The sequence below is a fragment of the Prinia subflava genome, chromosome 4, assembly GCF_021018805.1.
Source record: "Prinia subflava isolate CZ2003 ecotype Zambia chromosome 4, Cam_Psub_1.2, whole genome shotgun sequence".
Classification (NCBI taxonomy): Eukaryota; Metazoa; Chordata; class Aves; order Passeriformes; family Cisticolidae; genus Prinia; species Prinia subflava.
The window spans coordinates 16983768-17003018 of NC_086250.1; the positions used below are offsets into that span (position 1 = coordinate 16983768).

At 46.8% G+C, this 19251-nt stretch overlaps 1 protein-coding gene across 3 annotated transcripts in view; it reads right to left on the reverse strand.

The window, feature by feature from the left end:
• HIPK2 (homeodomain interacting protein kinase 2) overlaps window positions 1-19251 on the reverse strand; it is a 129454-nt gene that overhangs the window by 97707 nt on the left and 12496 nt on the right. The window contains exon 1 of one of the 3 annotated variants that reach the window (XM_063395670.1): window positions 11623-11721. The exons of the other annotated variants lie outside the window; for them this stretch is intronic. The gene's annotated coding sequence lies outside the window, so the exon portion shown is untranslated. Of the gene's footprint in view, window positions 1-11622; window positions 11722-19251 lie in introns of those variants that run through there. 3 annotated transcript variants of the gene reach the window in all.

A 19251-nucleotide genomic window follows, 5' to 3' on the forward strand; every position in this document is an offset into this window, starting at 1 on the left:
TGACTAAAAGCTTTTAACACCCATATGGATGAAAAGTAGGAAGAAACTGAAAACTAGATTCAGCAGAAGCACAGTAACTGGAAAGAGTTTCGGTGGGAAGCAGCAAGTTTACACTCAGTATAAATGCCCAATTAATTTGACGTTTGCAGTGGACACAGTCCATGGTTTTGGTCATTTTTCGTATCTGAAAATAGCCCTGCTTCCCTCTTTAGTCCTTCCTGGGCTCATGGGAGACTGAAATGAGTCACTAGAGGACCAGCTGAGTCATCCAGCCAAATCTTGGAAAGCAATACAAACTGTGTGGTCATCAGATCCTCACCTAAAATGTGGATGATGGCAGCACCCCTAGCAACCCACCATGCATTAGGCAGAAAGGGCTGGAGACCACTGACACTATGAGCTTTCAGCCAGGCAGAAGAATGCCTTAAATGAAACTAGGACAATGCAAACAAGAGCTGACAAACATGGCCAGAACACATCCCAGTGGAAAAGGACCTGGGGGTGCTGGTTGACAGCAGCTGAACGTGAGCCAGCAGTGGCTTCAGGTGGCCAAGAAGGCCAGTGACATTCAGATTAGAAACAGTGTGGCCAGCAGGACCAGGGCAGTGACTGTCCCTCGGTACATGGCACTGGTGAGGTTGCACCTCAAATCCTGAGTTCAGTTCTGGGACCCTCACTGCAAGAAAGACACTGAGGTGCAGCATGTCCAGAGAAGGGCAGTGGAAGGGTCTAGACAGTAAGTCCTATGAAAAACAGCTGGGGGAGCTGAGGTTGTTTAGTCTGGAGAAGAGGAGGCTCAGGGGTAACCTCATTAATCATTACAACTACCTGAAAGGAAGTTGTAGCACATTAGAAGAGGGTTGGTCTCCTCACCTAGGCAACCAGCAATAGGACAAGAGAAAATGGCCTCAAGTTGTGCCGAGACAGGTTCAGGCTGGACATCAGGAAGAACATTTTTCCTGAAAGGGTGGTTAAGCATTAGAATGGGCTACTCAGGCAAGTGGTGGAGTCACAATCCCTAGAAGTGTTCAGGAAACTACTGGAATGGCACTCAGTTCTGTGGTTTAGTTGGCATGGTGGTGTCCAGCCAAAGGCTAGACTTGAGGATCTTAGAAGTATTTTCCAGCCTTAATGATTCTATGGCTGCTGTTTCTTCACCTGACACAAAGCCCTTCTCCATCCAGTTTCCCCATTCCAGTGGCATTAGGAGAAAGGGATGGCCATCTCCATCTTCCAGATCACGAGATAGTCCTAGCCCATTCTGCAACTTCTGTGACCCAAAGTCCCAATTCATTCAATTCCTCTAACATATCATCAAATCTTAACAAGACTTATTTCGATATGCAATCTCCCTGACAACCAAATAACTGTGACCTTTTAAGAATATAGGTCCATATTTCATTTTTATGTCTATTATCTGCAGAACAAGAAGGAGGGGGGCAGTTCCTTTTGGGCAGAGAAAATATATTTACCATGCAGGTTTTTTATGGTGATTACAAAAGTTTAACAAGCAAATTCAGGACAGTTGTTCTGTTTGTGCTGTCATGGAAAAACAGCCCAAATTTGCAGGAGCTGGGTTGCACTGCACAGCTGCTCAGGGAAGCTGGTTCCTTCCTGTCACCCTGCAGAGCTCATACCACAAGTCACAGCTGAGTCAAGCATGGGGGACCCTGAAGAACCACGGGGTTACAGGAACAGCACATGTGGCACATCAATAGTACAGGTCCCTCTGTGGCTCACCCAGAAAATCCACTGGCTGGAGGCTCCCAGTGACACTCCTTTCACCTGGCCAAGCACCAGCAAAGGGTGCTCAGGGACTACATGTGAAATGGCACCGAACAGGTTTTCATGAAATTGCTCAAAATTTCCTAACTAATGATGTCACTCCTGTTTTGTCTTCATTCTTCATGCCAGCTCATTTCTGGGTTTCAGCAAGGCCACGATGTATTCACCTTGCTGTGCCTTTTCTCCCAGTCCTCTGCACCTTCATTCCTATTTCCTTTGCCAAAAAAAAAAAAAAAAACCCACTTTAAAAACAAAGAAAAAAGAAGAGCTGAAAGGTTTCAGGGGGGCATCAGTGGATGATGAACTCCAAAGACAGAGTAACGCTTGAGCCTTAAAGAAGACAGGTGTCAGACAGAAGCAGGTATAAGTGAAACTCAAGGAAAAAGACACAAAAGCTATTAAAGTACCTAAATTCCATGGGGTTTTGATCCCAGAGTTCCTAAGAACTTGGTATTATTTAGTCTATTAAAGGCTCAGTAGTAGAGACTCCAAGCTGTTGAAATGTTAACTTATTCCATGCTCTGCAGAGACAGAAAATAAATGTGAAACTGGATCCTGACAGCACCACTAGATCCCAAAATTGACCCTCCTGCTTTCTGCTCTGCCTGCTCCACAGAACATGCTATTCCTGGAGGAGTTTTAAAAACTAAAGCCCAAGCAAGTGTCCCTTCCACTTCCCAAAGCTAAGGCAAGCAGCTCGCTGGAGTGGCCCTCCCACACACATCCCCCTCTGTGCCCTGGCACTGCAAACAGCTCTGCACCGGCCCCACGGGCTGGCCTGGCACCAAGCAGGAGCAGAGCAGCAGCCACAGCGTGCAGCTCAGCACACTCGAGCTGCAATAAACCTGTCAGGCTGCGCAAGACATGAATCATATGGACTGCCACAACAGCAACCCAGCGTGCGCAGCCCTGCTAAAACAAACAAACAAACACACGCACAAACAAACAATCCTAAGACATCTCAAAACAAAGATGTAGGTAAAAGGCACTCTCCTGAGGCTGCCAGTGCAGTTATACTACAAGGCTTCCTGAGAAAATATACTCTCTCCTGACTTGTGACAATTCAGAAATGCTTCAGCAGAGCTGTAGCAGGGGGCCACAGGAAAGTAGGACCAACACAGTCTCTACTCACTGAGAAACTGGACCCTGACCAAGCAAATGCCTGGGTTTCCCAGGATGCTGGAAGCGAGAGAAAACACCTGTAGCAAGGGCTCATCGGTCACTGAGGGATGTGGCTGCAGAGGTTGCTCAGGGTCTTTTGGAAAACACATCTCCAAGAGCACATCGCTGGAGGTACTGCTTCTCTCACACTGGCCAGGAAGTTGTGCAGGAGAAACAAGAGCATCTTTTCCTGTTTAAGGTTTTCCTGTAGTCCTTGGTACAGCCATGAGACTGAAGTGTGGAAATAATGCTACAAGTGCATCTGAGGGACTGGCATGCTGCCTCTACCCTTCAGGGCAGCGTTGGGAGTGGGTGACTGCTCCATCCATGCTTGTGGGCCATCCAGGTACAGCATTTCATACTATGAGCCTGTGACTACACTTTGGATGCACATGTATTTTTCACTTTTATCCTTGCAATACAGTCAGTGGGTATAGTGACTATTTCTCCATTCTGTTTTCCTCCCTGTTATTTAATGATCTTGCTGTGTCACCTCTTAAGCCACAGTCCTCCAAACACTTGCAGATGGCCCTCACCTTCCAACCAGCAACTGCAAGGCTGTGACCCATGAGATGAATTAGGCAGACAAAAGCACAGGGGAAAAGTTTATGACCAGTTTGTTTGCTTTTCCTGGCAGATTCAGTCCAGAGACTTCAGCTTTTCCAGGTGACAAGTGTCTTTCAAGACAGTGTCTGCGTCACAAAATGTTCTATAACATCTTTATTTAACTGCTCCCCTAGGACTGCTGGCTAGAGCCTCACACTACTGCCACATGTGCCTGTGTCTGAGTTAAGCACATGAATTGTCTGAACTGACTTCATCAGGACAACTCAGGCACTGAAAGCCCACTACATGTGTAAATGTTAGCAGGAACAGTGCATTAATCATCTGCCCATAGGTTTTGAAATGGAATTTTTTAGGAAAAAAGGCAAAAAAAAAACCTCCATAAAACTTGTGGGTATAATTTAGGTATCCAAGTGATGCATTAATCTAAATTAAACCCATCTCCTGCACTCTCCCTTTAAAAAAAGCAAGTTCTTCTCTACAAATGCATAATCTGTAGTTAACTGCTGTTAACTGATTTCAAAAGAAATCCTGTGGAAGGTAAAGTCTCCAGTACCTGTGCCAACCCCATAATCAGCACACTCAGAAAATCTACATTTGGTTTTCTTGCAGATTTTCCTTCCCTTCCTTCTCCATGACTAGCAATATGCATAGAAAACATTCTCTCTGCTCTTGACAGAGTGGCTGCTGCTGCTGCTGCTGCTGCTGCACGTTCTCCACCTGGAGTGAAAATTCTCCGTTGTCACGGCAGCCAACAGTGATGTCACAGACTGAGTATTGTGACTTCAGCTGGAAAAGGAGCAGCGGGAGCAGATGAACTCTGAAAACAAAGATATTGTTTTGGTGTAAACAGCCTTCATGGAAAAGAGGGGGGAAAAAAGAAGGAAATATATATAAACATCTGACAATTACAGTTTTCTCAAAGAAGTATAAATATATGAAAAACAGAGTTCTCTCTAGGCCAATATCTCAAAGGTCTAACTAAAGAATTCAGTACTGAAGCACTGTAAAAATGTCATTTTGTTTCTGTTCTGTTAAGAAATTGGACCCTTTTAGATTTTGAAACACACATTTTATTTATATTTTTATATATATATATATTATTTTTTTTTTTTTTTTTAACTTTTATTTTTAAAACCTTCTTGTCTGGTCATTGTCCCAGAATAAGCCATGAACATTGCTGTGTAAAGAAATAAGGTTCAGGAAATAATGCACAAGTTTCCAAATGTTTCATCAATCCACAGGCAACTTGCAAATACTGCCTGCATTCCCATCTGAGGGTGGTTGTTTTTCATAGAGGTCATGTACTAATGCAATTTTAAAAAAACTCCTCCATTCAACCACCTCCCCTTCCACCTTTACACTGAAATCCAGAGGTTGTTATTGCACCTAGGAGCAGGAATAAATTATAACAAGTGCTTGTGTTGCCTTGTACTCTTTTTTAGAAAGAAAAGCAATCCCATTTACCCTGCCTTATGTGCTCTGTCTAACTTTGAACTTGGCTGGCTGTGTGGCAGAGGTTTTCATGAAGTCAGAGATGAAAAGAAGTCACTTTTAGAGGTCAGATGTTCTAACCCATCCCATGTTCTAACATGTGCCAGATCTTCAGAGGGGATTGTTATCTTCACTACCTCACCTTCTGCCTCACAGAACAACTTCAGGCTGTGGCACCCCTGAGTTCTGGGGAGGGAGGACACAGCCACCGTATGGGCTACACACTTTCCACCCCTTAGCAAGGGTTATTAAACAAGTGGCACATCATGAGAGAAGGAAGGAAGGAAGGAAGGAAGGAAGGAAGGAAGGAAGGAAGGAAGGAAGGAAGGAAGGAAGGAAGGAAGGAAGGAAGGAAGGAAGGAAGGAAGGAAGGAAGGAAGGAAGGAAGGAAGGAAGGAAGGAAGGAAGGAAGGAAGGAAGGAAGGAAGGAAGGAAGGAAGGAAGGAAGGAAGGAAGGAAGGAAGGAAGGAAGGAAGGAAGGAAGGAAGGAAGGAAGGAAGGAAGGAAGGAAGGAAGGAAGGAAGGAAGGAAGGAAGGAAGGAAGGAAGGAAGGAAGGAAGGAAGGAAGGAAGGAAGGAAGGAAGGAAGGAAGGAAGGAAGGAAGGAAGGAAGGAAGGAAGGAAGGAAGGAAGGAAGGAAGGAAGGAAGGACTGTCACAGCTTGCTAAAACACAATTCCCTAATGCTTAAACAACTGCAATAACCAGCCAATTCTGGCAAACTGATGTCTGTCTTGACAAACCTTTCTGAAAATTCACATGCAGAAGAAGGGGAAATGCTGCTAGGACTTGAGTTATCACCTTCTCAGGGGACATCAGATAATAAGCAGTTCCCTCCCCAAAGTACCCTAATGATATCCTAGCTTTACAAAAAATTATGCTTGAATATTTTTTCTGAAATATAAACTTGCCGTGCACAGTCAAAATTAAAAAGAAATATAGGGCATTTTAAAGAGAAATTCCACAGGGAAAAGCAACTATGAAATAGCCAAACATCAATTATGAAAACCACATCAAGAAGAGGCTCTTGTGCACGGGCTTTAGGGTTTAGGGATTTCCAGAAAATGTGCATCCTAGTTTGACTCATAATGTAGGCAGAGAATGAGCAACTTTCCTCAACTTAAAAACAGCTCAGTGAGTATGTAACCCTTTAAAGTCATGGTATGTGCACAGCTTTCTTGTATCTCATATCTCCCAGCTGATGGCAATCTTTGCTCTCCACAGGATTGGAGTGACAGATTACTCCCATCCTAAGTTAGTGCAGAAGAAACAGCTGATGCTACTGTGACATGGGCAAACTTCTACTGAGGTGTGCACGCAGCCACCTCAGAGCTTGCTCATTGCTGCCATTATCAATACCTCAACTGCAAACCTTCAACCAGAGCCTTCTCCTCCCCTGCTGCTGCCCACATACCACTCTGAACAGGCTGTGGGCAGCACTGCCTCCTTCTACCTGAGGGGAGAACACAAATGGAAGGAAAGCAAAATGCAACAAAGTCAACAAAGGCAGAGGGACTTGGGATTGATTCTGCCTGTGAGTCAGGGCTGGTTTATTTTCCCAGGCTTAAAGATTATGGTCTCATGAGTGTACCATGTGGGGCTTCCACAGGCCAGGATCTGGGAGGGGGAGCAACCAGAGCTGGGAGTACCCAGGGTAAAATCAGGAGGAAACGCCTTCCCACAAGACCCAAAGAAAAAGCAATGTCATGATCTTGTTCTTCCTTAAAATAACTTGCAAGTCTGTTGGTTTGTGGCATTGCTGTTTAATGGTATAGAGCACTATTAGAGAAAAACTGCATGAATCAGACAGTTGTCAAAAGGGAAAAAAGGTATCTCAGTTCACTTGAGTTTTTCCTCCAACCTTGAACTTCAGTCTTGAGGGTCACAGTTGCTTCTGCACAGACTGTCTGGACAGAAGGCTTCACCATTTTCCTCTCTGATGACAAACAGCACCAAATGCTTTCCTGTCTCTTCTCTCTGGAGCAACAGCTGTTTATTGTTCCTCATTCCCACCCTGCATGACCAAACAACTACACAGAAAACAGAGATAGGTGAAAGCATGACTATTTAAAGCTGCAAATCAAGAATGCAACGCTTAGGAAAACTCAGCTTTATGGCTGCCTGTGCAACCTTCGACCCCCCTTCTTGCCTGTGCGCCATGGCAGAGCTGTTAATCACATAATCACAGGCTATTTTTCCACAGGACCTTGGCCTCACCCAGCGCAGCAGGATCCGGGGTGCTCACCTAGTGAGCACCCAGTTACAATTTCATCTTCTTGACGCTGTTGGAGGTGTGGCCCCGAGCCTTGTTTACTGCGTACCTGCCACACTCTGCTCTGCAGACAGAATTAGTAATTTACTCATGGCCTTTCTACAGTACGTATCATTAGAGTAACTGAATGTTTCACAAACATAAAGGAATGTATTTTCACACTGCCCTTATGAAGTAAGGCACTGTATTATCCATATGTCATGGGCAGGGAAGCAAAGCACAGAGAGATTAATGTGAAAAGCTTCCACTAGCTTTAAATGCTCAATTGAAACTCTTAGGTACAAGTCCTTCAGAGATATGTTTTGCCAGTTGAGGCTGTGGTTACAACCATTTTTTTGGGCTGATGCTCTCGGAGGTAGCAGAAGTGGTATCCCTGACATTTATACCATTCAAATTTTACTGGGTTGTTAATGTGGAGGCTTGCTTTCTCATTTCTTTGTATATTTGTTATATTTAACATACATCATAAAATTCAAGAGAGTTATAAAAGAGCTGTTTCCTAAATATACATTCTGAGGCAGGTAGCTGGGATGGAAAATTTCTGCCCAGACAGTTTAAGTTTAGTGAAGATGTGAACAACTAAAAATGAAGGTCTTAAAATAGGGAAGCTGTTGGATGGCCTCAACAGCAGGTCATTGCCATAATATACACTTTTCTGTCTCTTCTCGTTTGTTGAAGAAGCAGATGTTACACTAACAGAATCAAGTCAAACTGAAACACAAACTGTAACTAGAACTTTATTTTATATCCTGGTTCTGTTCAGATAAACAAGATCAGTTTATTTTTAACTTTAACGTACAACAAAGTCTTGTTACTCAATTCCAAACAGAGACTTGCTTAGAGCGTAAGTCCCACCTTTCCTCCTGTTCTCTCAGAAAGAGAAAGCAAATGTCAGGCACTGCAGGCAGCACTGGTCATAAGCTGGATATAGGACAGGCAGATGGACAGTACTCAAAGGTAGTGAATCTTACACTGGTATAAACTGATCCTTCCCCTGATTATTTGCAGGGAGATTCACAAATTCCAATAAGAAAACGAAAGCCCATCTGAAAATTTCAGGCAGTGATTTTATCTGTGCCAACACCAAGAAAGAAAGACAGACAGACAAAAAGACAGACGGTGGGGGGGTGGGAATAATTCAACTGACTGCTGGTGCCAGCCTTCTTCAGAGCAATGAAGTAATTTTAGAGACACTTCTGTAGGAGCGTAAAATCCAACCTTGCAAGTGTGCAAAGGATTCGGGACACGCAGACACGCACAGACACACACACACACACAGAGGACACTGGACAATGTGAGACAATGTGGGAGCTGGCAGAATTGGCTCCTCCATCACCTCGGGAATAGGCAAGGACAACCCTAGGATATCTCCTGACAATTCCTCTTTGCCACCCAAGCTATATTCCTGGCAAATGGTGTTATGAACAGTTCCTTTCCCAGACACATACCATATCCACACAGAGAGGAGCATAGACCAAATTTCTCTGTCCTGCACTGAAAACTCTCACTGTGTATTCCTGCTTTTGAGCTAGTCATGTCTCCTGACTGCACTAACTTTGACTAATTTAGTATTTTTAATTACAGAGGGATTAACAGCACTGCACTACAATGCTCTCTTTTATTATACCCCTGTTTCCGCTGAATCTGGGTACACTCTACATACAAAGTTGCACATTAGACAAATTACACTGCACATTAAGTAAATCTCTCTCTAGAAACAGGATTAGATGGAGAGTCAAATTTTCCTCATTCCTAGTGCATAAATTAATATCTACAAGATCAATATAAAATAAAAGCTCCATATCAATTTATGAAAAAAAATAGTTTAAACATACTCCACAATTAAACAAATTTATGTAGGAGATGCATTCTTCTTCTCCTATTTTGCTTAATAAATAAAACAGCTGGTCCGAGGAATCAGGTCAATCAGTGTCTGGAAAAAGCCCCCATTAAAGCTGCTATATAACCTAGTTTCTCAAGCTGCATAAGGCATCCTAATATTGAAGAGGCAGAAGTCTATGCGGAGACTGCACGGATGGCTCAGCTTCTGGCCCTTCAGGGGTATGGAGGATATTTATCACAGAAGACAGCAGTAAGTGAGGTATCTTCCAAAGATCTAAGGAGATAGACTCTGAAGGACCACCACAAAGACAACATGATGCATCCAGACCTATACACAAAATAGAGCTAGTTGTCTTGGGCACCTAGGATCAGGTCATCCAACATAAGGAGATGGTACAGGCCCAGATTTTCACATGTGTTCAGGTCCTCTCAGAGCTAGCCTAGCCCTGCTGCCACAGTGGGTGATAACACCCCTTCTCACGGCACTCCACAGCTCCATGGCTCCATCCCTCCCATGCCACGTGGGAGGGTGAATCCAGCAGTGCCCAAAGCTGTGGGTGTGTTTTGTGGGCACAGAGCCCATTCCAGTGCAGGGAAAACTCCACAGCATCAGCCCTCCTCCTGCTGCACACACACAGCGCACAACACGCAATGCCCAGGCCCTCCTCACCTCAGAAAACGTAGCCCTTCCTAGATTCAGTAGGTTTGAAAATATTTTGCAAAAGGTATCACAATCCACATCCTATAGAGATAAAAATGGAGCCAGAAGAAAGTCAAATGACTTGCTTAAGCTTAAAGAGCAAGACAGCATCAGAACTGGGAAACGAAACCTCCCAGCCCACAAAGCTAGGTTTCAGCTTCTTAAATAATGATTCTCTTTCCTCATCAAAAAACTAAAAATGGGAAGAGAGGGAGGAATATTCTGTAGACAGAATGAACTTCACCCTCAGAGGACTAATGACCTGATATACCTTTTTTCCCCTTCTCACCTCCATTTCCCTTGCTAAAGTTACAGTACCTTCAAGGACTACCCTTCCTCTTTGCTCTATTTTAACCTAGTGTGTCAGCTCAGCATCCTTTTCCCAACCACGTGAAGCCAGAGACCATCCTTCCAAGACAGGAGATTACCTTCTTGTTTTCAGTCTCTCTGGACATCCTTGCAACATCCTGGACTGAGAGTACTCTGCTTTCTGCATCGTGCTGAGGGACTCCAAAGTCCTATCTACTTGTCCCAGCCCATAGTACGTGGCAGCCCGAAAGGGTACCCTGGAGGTAAAGCCTGGTTGTTCTCTATTAATTTTTCATTTCAAGAATGGCTCCAGGGAAAGGAGGGAGATATAGGTCAGAGACTTTGGGGGCTGATTAGTAACTATGTACATCTTCCTTCATTTTTTCCCTCAATTTTTTTTCTCTTCCAAATTCAGAAACAGAGGGTTTTCCCTCCATATTTCTCATTGACTCCTTGAGCATCATCGGCATTAGTCAGCAAACTCCTGCTATTTCCTCACAAGCCCTGACACTTGCAGAGTGACTAACCCTCTCCCCACACACTGGTTCTGATAGTTGCATCTGTTTTTTTTTTCCTCGAGAAGCACGGATCTCGGCATTGCACACGAGCAGTTCTCCCTGTGGTCACTGTACGGGTCCTTCCCTGTAAGCTCCTGCTGCCAGGAGGCTGTAAATGCCACCATTTCTCATGCACAGAGATGAAGAGCCAGGAGGTGATGGCAGGCCCTGCCTTCAGGTCACTCCATAACTCACCATCACAGTAGCAGTGTCCTTCAAACCAGGAAGAAGTTAGCTCCTGCCCCAAGCACAGGCACGTGGAGAACACAAGGGAGGCAGCCTGGAGCCACCTGGCTTCTCTGTGCAGCCCTGCCAGCCACCACGCCTGTCAGCTGACACTGCCCTTGCATTAGCCTTTCCTTCCCAGGACCAGGAGCCTCTGCCCCCATGGCGGTGCCTGGTGCCTGCCTGATGTGCAGAAGCCCTCAGCTGGGCTCCTGAGGCACGAATACAGGGTGAGTGAAGATGCAGCTCCTTGTGACTCAAAGCCACCTCATCAGAGCACGACAGAAGGCTCCTGCTGGCCAGGTGGGCTGGCACAAGCTGCCCACCCTCAGCCACGCTCACAGAAGGCCCTGCATGCAGCTCACGCTCACGTAGGCGTACCCACAGACCTGCCCACACGGTGCTCTCGGTGCTGTGCTCCAGCACACAGCAAGTTTGTTGTGTCCACCTTTCCAGGGTGATGCCAAGAGCACACAGACCATTCTTCCTTATGTCCAACATGCAAAGAAGGTGTCTTGCCCCCAGGACAAGGCCATGCCCTCAGGCACAGTAGGTGCTAAGTGCTGCCACCCACACAGGAGCAACCCACATCCAGAGCAGAGCCCATCAATAAGGGTCAGTGCGAAGGCTGGTGAACTTGGTGCTGGAGAAGTTTATTCCACATTTAACCTTGACACCCTCGCCCCAGCACCCACCCGATTCCCACCACCCTTACCTCCATCCCCATTGTGGGAGAGCCTTCTGGATTGCTGTGTAGGGAGGCATGAAAATAAACCACCGGCTCCAGTGCCACACTCCCTCCTGGCAGATCTGTTTCTCTCTTCTTAACTGTTTCCAAGTGCCTGGCTGTTTTATAATCCCCAGTGAGCATTCCCTTAACTCCTTCCTCACTGAGTCCTTCCACTCTCCCTCACTTGCTCTCTCCTGAAAGGCAGAAAAATCCAAGGCGAGGTAGGGGGTAGAGAAAGCAAAGGAGGGGGCCTGAATCAAAGAGGGAACATCTGAATCAAAGAAGGAACATCTGAATCAAACTGCACATATTAGTCATTTCCCCAGCCTTCTCTTACACAGACAGACTGACTCTTCTGTTAATTTATTTCTTTTTTTTTTCCCATGGACATTTGTGTACCTTAGAAACTTCTTTGCTAATCTCCTCCTGCTTTTTCATACCATGAGGTCATATGCTCCTGCTGGAAGCATGACTTTAAATCACACAGCAGCTTGCCCTTTGAGGTCTGAGCAGAAATCACTGTCTTAGATCACAAGTAAATATGAGTTGATGGCTTCAAGCCCAGTGTCACCACCACCCCACTTATGCATATTGCAAAATTCGAGAAGAATCAAATGCAGGTATCACTTCCCAGTGGAAAGTACTTAATCAGTGCAAGGGCTGTGAGAGGGCTGTGTGGAGGAGCTCAGGCAGAGGAACACATCCTCCCTGTTTCCAAGACGTGGGACTCTGCAAGTGCCCTGCAGTGACCTGTGGATAGCCACACATGCTATGGGTGCTAAAGGCTGTGCACTGCGTGTGTGCCAGTGAGTGCAGGTGGCAGGGGAGGGAGTCACTTGGCCTGAGCCATTTTGGGAGACCCACAGGTCAGGGCTACACTTGGATAGGTCTCTGCGTGCCAGGGTGTGCTGGCAGCACAGCGCGGGGTGGGACAAGCGCAGCGACCCAGCAGCTTTGGATTTCATAACCACGGCTGTGCGCACAGCAACGTCACAGAACGCCCGTGTTGAGGCTGCTCCTGGGACTGCATGAATAAAGAACATGGAGGAAGAAAGCATTGGCTTTCACATGGCCCCTCTCAGGTGGGAACATGACACCTGCAGCTGGCTGCTGCTCTTCCTCAAAGCCTATGGCTGCTTCTTCCAGCATCTTGAAGCTGGATGAAGCAGGCAGCTGACAGCTTCCACTCAAAAGTTTACCAAGGCATCTTTTTACCTGACAAAATGAGCTATTCTGTCACACAAGGCTGGGCCACAGGGCTTTTAAAATCGGTTCTGCTCATGTTCAAAGGGAGCAGCTTGCTGTGCAGAGGAGTGGTAGAGTTAATAGCAGTAGGATCAGCACAAGCTCTTACCCTCGCCATCTGCCTTCGGCTCAGCCAGGCCTTCTGCTGAACAGCCAATGTGGGCTGTGGCCACTGGAGTGAGCAGCAACTCACTGACATGAAACCCATTGCCTGGGTTAGTTGATTAAGAATAAGATTATGAGCACAGGAATCCTGTATAGTGCTGGCACTGACTAGTTCAAGGATTTCATGGGGATATTTAAGCCCAGTTTTCCAAAGAAGTCTTTTATTTTGCGCAGGTGATTGTTTGTGTGACAGCTTAAACAAGCTCCACAAATTGATGACTCCAGAAACAGAGGTCATCTCTGAAACTGCTATGCTTTCTTTTTTGGTCACCCCCACTAGAAAACAGGGATAAATAACACTTTACTGTCTCACACCCCTGTAATGTTTAAGTCCTTTGCACTTCCAGAGCTCTGGAGGAAACACAGGAAAGCCCACTGGAATGGACAGGGATGCCTCTCACAACTGTGGGTTTGAACTATGATCCCTCTCGTTCTGTTTTGTGGACTTCTTTGGCCACTGCCAGGAGGCCCTGACAGAGGCTGCTCAGTCTGCTCCTGCACATTCAGATTGACAGCTGTCTCAAGAATTCTCCCTCTTTTTTAATAATAGAAGAGTCACTTAAGGCTTGCGGATGACCTGAAAGTACCAAACTGCTGACCTACTACCAAAATCTGAACCTGCCAGTGCAACCATGAAGAGCAGGGCTTGGTCTGCTTGAGGGATGGTGAGGGCTAAACAGTTCTGCAGACTCATAACAAAATACTGAGATCCCCTCTGATGTCATATCATGTAGTACCCTACAGCAATTTAAATGACTGCTGCAGCTGATCTCCAAACCCAGGAGGAGACAGGTGGAGGAAGCAGCAAAAGGGTGTTGGTCTGGAAGGATGAGGGATCTAGGATGAGTGAGGGCACAACCTGCCTGCTCTGAAAGCGAAAAGAACAGAGAAGCCCCTCCTTTCACAGATGGAGGGAGGAAAAAAGCAAGATGAGCAAAAAGCCTGGATTTAATCATGAAAAACAATAGCTCATCATTTATTTTCATATCCTCTCACTAATGCTGGCATAATGCTAACAGTGGAATTCTTATGGCATGCATGTCATGCCTGCAAATACCAAGTGAATTACTTCTCAGTGAGGCTATGGGCTATGGCACTGAGCAGCACATTTGTTACAAGAGATTGGATGATGAACGACAGTTCCCAAATTCCTCCTTCACAATGCTACTTGCATTAGTTGTAATTTAGTGAGTGTGAGAGAGGGAGAGAGAGGGAGAGAGAGGGAGAGAGAGGGAGAGAGAGGGAGAGAGAGGGAGAGAGAGGGAGAGAGAGGGAGAGAGAGGGAGAGAGAGGGAGAGAGAGGGAGAGAGAGGGAGAGAGAGGGAGAGAGAGGGAGAGAGAGGGAGAGAGAGGGAGAGAAAGTTTTTGCTCAAACCACAGAAATAATACTGCCTGCTGCTGCTTCCCACTGGGTCTTGTATTAACTCACACCATCTCCACCTCCTACTTCTCTACCTCCTCCCTTTTCACACCTATCCTCAGGTGCTAAAAGTCGTGTCATGAAACCCATCAGTATGACAAGAGAGCATGCAGAAGCCCCCAAGCACATGCATTCCTTCTGGCTAAAAGGTGGGAGAGGACACAAACCTCTCCCTCTTCTCTGCCAACAGTCACGGCAGGCTGGGGTGGTTCCTACACCAGCCAGCCTCTGTGTAGACAAGCCACCAACTCTCCTTTGGTTTTTTCCTCCTAGGGAGCCAGTGCAGGTGAAAGACACCAACCTGGCAGTTCTGGAAACAAAGCATGAAGCACACACGGCAGGACCCCTGTTGGAGCGGAGCTCCTGTCACACACCCTTACCAGCACGGTCCTCCTGCCTGCCCAGAGGGAGCCTCAGCAGGGTAGCCCAACCCCATCCTCACCTTGCCGACTGTCTTAGCTGCTTTGTTGCTCTTTTAAACAATTTTGAGATCTGGTGAGCAGCGAGCAAATGTGAACAAGACCTTTTCTAGGGGGTAAGGCCTCCAGCAGTATAAATGTGCCATCATTGGTGACCCCCAGCGAACGCAGCAATCACTGCCACGCTGCTTCCTCCTGAGCTCTTGGGTAGATCTGCTCCTCCATCTTCTTCAGGGCATAAATCAAGTCTCTCTTCTTTGCTCCACAGACCTTGATACAAAAGGGACAGCCACAGCAGCAGGGGCATCTTGCAGGTCTCTGCCCTGGAAGGAGCCTAACTGGCCCAGAGTCACCTCCCACTCCTGTGGCAACCTTGTGACAGAGCCTGTACCTCTTCACATGACAGGACATTTAGCCATCAAATGACCCTGCACATAAGGTTCACACCTGAAACAAGACCTGCTGGGTGGGGTCTCATATGCTGGGCCAGAAGAAAGCTGAGAGGTCGGATCTGAGCAGCAAACTTCCAAGTAAGAGACTGCAAATATCACCACTACTCTCCTGGTGTATCCAGTCTCTTCAGTGTTTCCCACTGACAGAGCCTAAATGACAACCATCCACTGATTCCTACCCAGTGGAGCATCCAAAACACTCCTTATCCCTTCTGTGTCTAATGTAATTTAAAAGCCCCCCTCCCATATTTTGTGGTGTTTTGAAAAAAACAAATCCAAACAAAATTTACATGTTTCTGAAACAAATGCATAAGCAGGGAAAGGGAAAATGCCCTTAAGGATTGGAACCAAATGTGTTTGTGCAAATGAGACCCAGGATTTACAGTTACCTTCTAGCCTTCAGCAAGTGCTACAGTCTTAGCTTTGACTTAAAAACAATCTGTTTTCTTGTAAAGGTTAAAAAACACCAGTGATACTTTCTCTGGTGTCCTGGCCAAAGCCCCACAGCCCCAACTGAGAGAGGAAGGTGGACACAAGGTCACAGAACACTCCCAGGGACATGTGCAGACACAGGTCGGTATGGACACGCAGATGCACATTTGTGCTTCCCAGCAATACAGCAGGCATGATGCTGCAGGCCACCACCTTCAGAAACTATCTGGACACAGATTTGCCCGTAGTCAAAATCCCCCTCCCAAGAGCATTTCACACTCTGTGGCTTTCTTAAAACCATGGCTGTGCTTTGAGCAGTGCCCCGGCTCTGAAATAAATAGACATGCCTTGCTGAAGTGACCCTAAGTGAAAGCAACAACACTTGGCACAAATAAATAAACAAACACCACACCTGCAAATCAAAAAGGATGAAACAGTGAGCCTCATCAGCCTGCTGTAGCTAACCTTGTGCTGGGCAGCTCACCCACTCCAGCAGCATGAGGTGCCACGCATCCCCCCAAGGGGCACCAGATAGAAGGGGTCCCTTTGCAGACAGCAAGCGTGGGGAGAAGGGGACACAAGCACGAGAGGGAACTGGGGGGGCTCCTGTGACAGATGCCCACCACAATGGCTATGTGGGCTTTAGGAGCCTGTCACAGGGGTGCTGTTACCTGTACCAGCCTGCAAAGACAAGCTGTGACCAGGCTGGGGGGATGAAAAGCAGTTATCAGGGGCAGAACTATAGGGATAAACATACCTAGACAGATGGAGACCTGCTGGACTGCCAGAACAGGCCTGTTACTGCAACAGCTTCTTTGGGCATACAGTGCAAGCCCCAGCAGTCAGAACTGTCAGCCATGATTTATCATATTTACAGTTTAAAACTCAACCAAATCCAACACTTCTGCTGGAACCAAGGAGTTCAGCTGAAGGCTCCTGGCCCAGTTGGAAAGGCAGAGGCTGTCCTGCCCCTTGGTTCCGCTCCTGATGGGCTGTTGTGGCTCAGGAAGGGTGAAGCTCAGACAGAGCACTCAGTGTCACACTTCAGTTCCCTTTAAGCCTTCAAATTAGGGCTTACATGGAGCTTAAGTGCAGCCTGTCCCAACACAGGGTTGGATTTCACAGCTCTCGTGTGCTGCTGGCTTGCCACTTCCCACTGAAAAGGGGATGGGTGCCCTGCAGGCAGCCTGGCAGGCAGCCCACCCACCCAGACACCCTGAGAAGGGGATGGGGAGCACCTGATCCCCGCAGCCCTTCCCACATCCCTGGAGGGTGAACAGGGGCCCTGAAATCACCTGGACAGGCTCCTGCTTCCCTTGCCTCAGCTAGCCAAATAACTCCCTTGCCAATATCCATCTTTTCAGCAAGCACTTCATGGCAACCACAGAGCGTTTTACCTCTGTGATCAAGCCTGTGCTCTTCTTCCTCCACATCTCTGCTGGCCTCCCACAGCTCACCCTGAGCCCCAGGGTGACCACAGAATCCCCACCCTTCCAGCCCAGGGGCGGGATGCCTGACATGCAGCATTCAGTTCCCACGTGAAGTCAGCATGCTCTCGATACAGGGCACGCTACTTCCAGGGCCATCAACACCTCAGCTGGGCTGGTCACCTTCCAGCAAGGACAGCTGAATATGACACGGCTGGGCTGGGGAGGGGGCGGCACAGGGCAAAACACTGCCAGGAACAGGAGAAAGGACACGAAACACAGCAGGAGAATAAAAGCCCATCCCCTTCACAAGCCCTGCAATAACAAGAAGGCAAGAAGGACAGGAGTACCAACCACAACAAAACCCAAATGAAAACTATGATCTGCAACTTGCTGCAGTGATGCCATGTAACAACTGTGGCTGGTAAACACACTTCCTACCTCTCCATCAGTGCTGTCACCAGCATCTGCTTTATTGTACACGGTATCAAAAGCATCAGGAATCCCCACCTGAAATCATGCCCTCTCCTGCCATTCACTCACATCCCATCTTCTTTTTCCCTCAGACTTTATTTTCTACAGGCAGCAGCTTTTTGGCAGGAGTCTCAGTGTCTCTTTGCAACAGGGCATGGCAAGAGAAAGCAGACGTCTCCTCGTAAAGCATCCTCTTCCTGAAACCCCTTCAACCCTTCCTGGCTGAGAGGAAATGCAAGGATTGGTAATGTTTCAAGTGCTCCTCTGGGAAACAGCAGTGATTTTAGAGGAACATGAAATAACTTTTCAGCCAAGCCTAGTCCTGAGGAGGGGAACTCCACACTCTGTAGCTTCAGTTCAAGGCTGAGCATGAACCAAGCCGGGATTCAGGTGCCCACCGGCAGAGATACTGGAAAAGATACAGCCACTCTATTGAGGTAGTCTCACCTACGTTAGATACATTGTAGGTGATACAGTAAACACATCTGAAGGGATACAGATTCCCCAGGGGATACTGTATTTGCATACAGACCCCAGTTACATCACACCACTGGCCAAAGTCTCAAATAACTGAGGGTACAGAGAGAGATCTGAGACACTTTAGCAGAGCTAACACGTATCCAAGAACTGTCCACTTGGGCCACCAAAACCTGGCACTGGGAGAAGATGTATAAAAGATGCCTTCCATGCAGCTGTTCTGCATCAGGATAGAGATGAGCTGGTGGATGTGGATTACAGATCACTCTCTGTCAGAATGTCTTGAATGATATTTTTCTCAAGCTTGGATTTCTAGTGACCCTTTTGTTCAGCCTGAAAAGTCACATTGCTTGAAAAAAAAAAAAATCTCTTCCTGTCTTTTAAAGGCAGAGTGGCAGTGTCCTCTCCTGAACACACTGTGATTTACAGTCTTCCCCACTCACATTGGCAACACCAGCCCTTACGCAGAGACTGCAGACAGCACTCCTGCCAACACATACACTGCCACAGCATCGCTCCACATAAACACCCTGCATTCACCTTGTTTATATTTCCTCCTGTACAGCCTGCAACAGCTCACAAACACACACAAAGCCTAATTTATATTTATAATAAATCTCCCTTCTTCATTCACTGCAGTGGAAAAGAGCCCTGCTGCAAATACAATTTGTTAGAAAACAGTGTAACAGCTCTAAGGAGAATCAGGCCCATGCTGTCTTCTGTAGGTACAGGGGATGACGCCACACCAAACACATGTGTACACTCCTACATGTGCTACAAACATGGAAGGAGTCCCACATCCACACACGTACACACAGATATTCTTCCACCTGTGCTCTCGCACACGCTGCTCGATAACAGCACCTGCTGTCCCTTCTGACTCACACGTGCTTTCAGGCAGCACAGACTTTTGCAAGGTGCACTTTCATTACACAGGTGCTCACAGCCTCAGATAAGGGACAGGAAAATGACACTGCAAGAGAAGTACTGTCATCATCAATGGTATATGCTTGTGTCTGGGTCTCACTTGTCCTTTTCGTGTGGTGCAGCTACTTTAAAACGGGGATTGCAACCTGGTTCTTATCTCCACTTGCTAAATACAC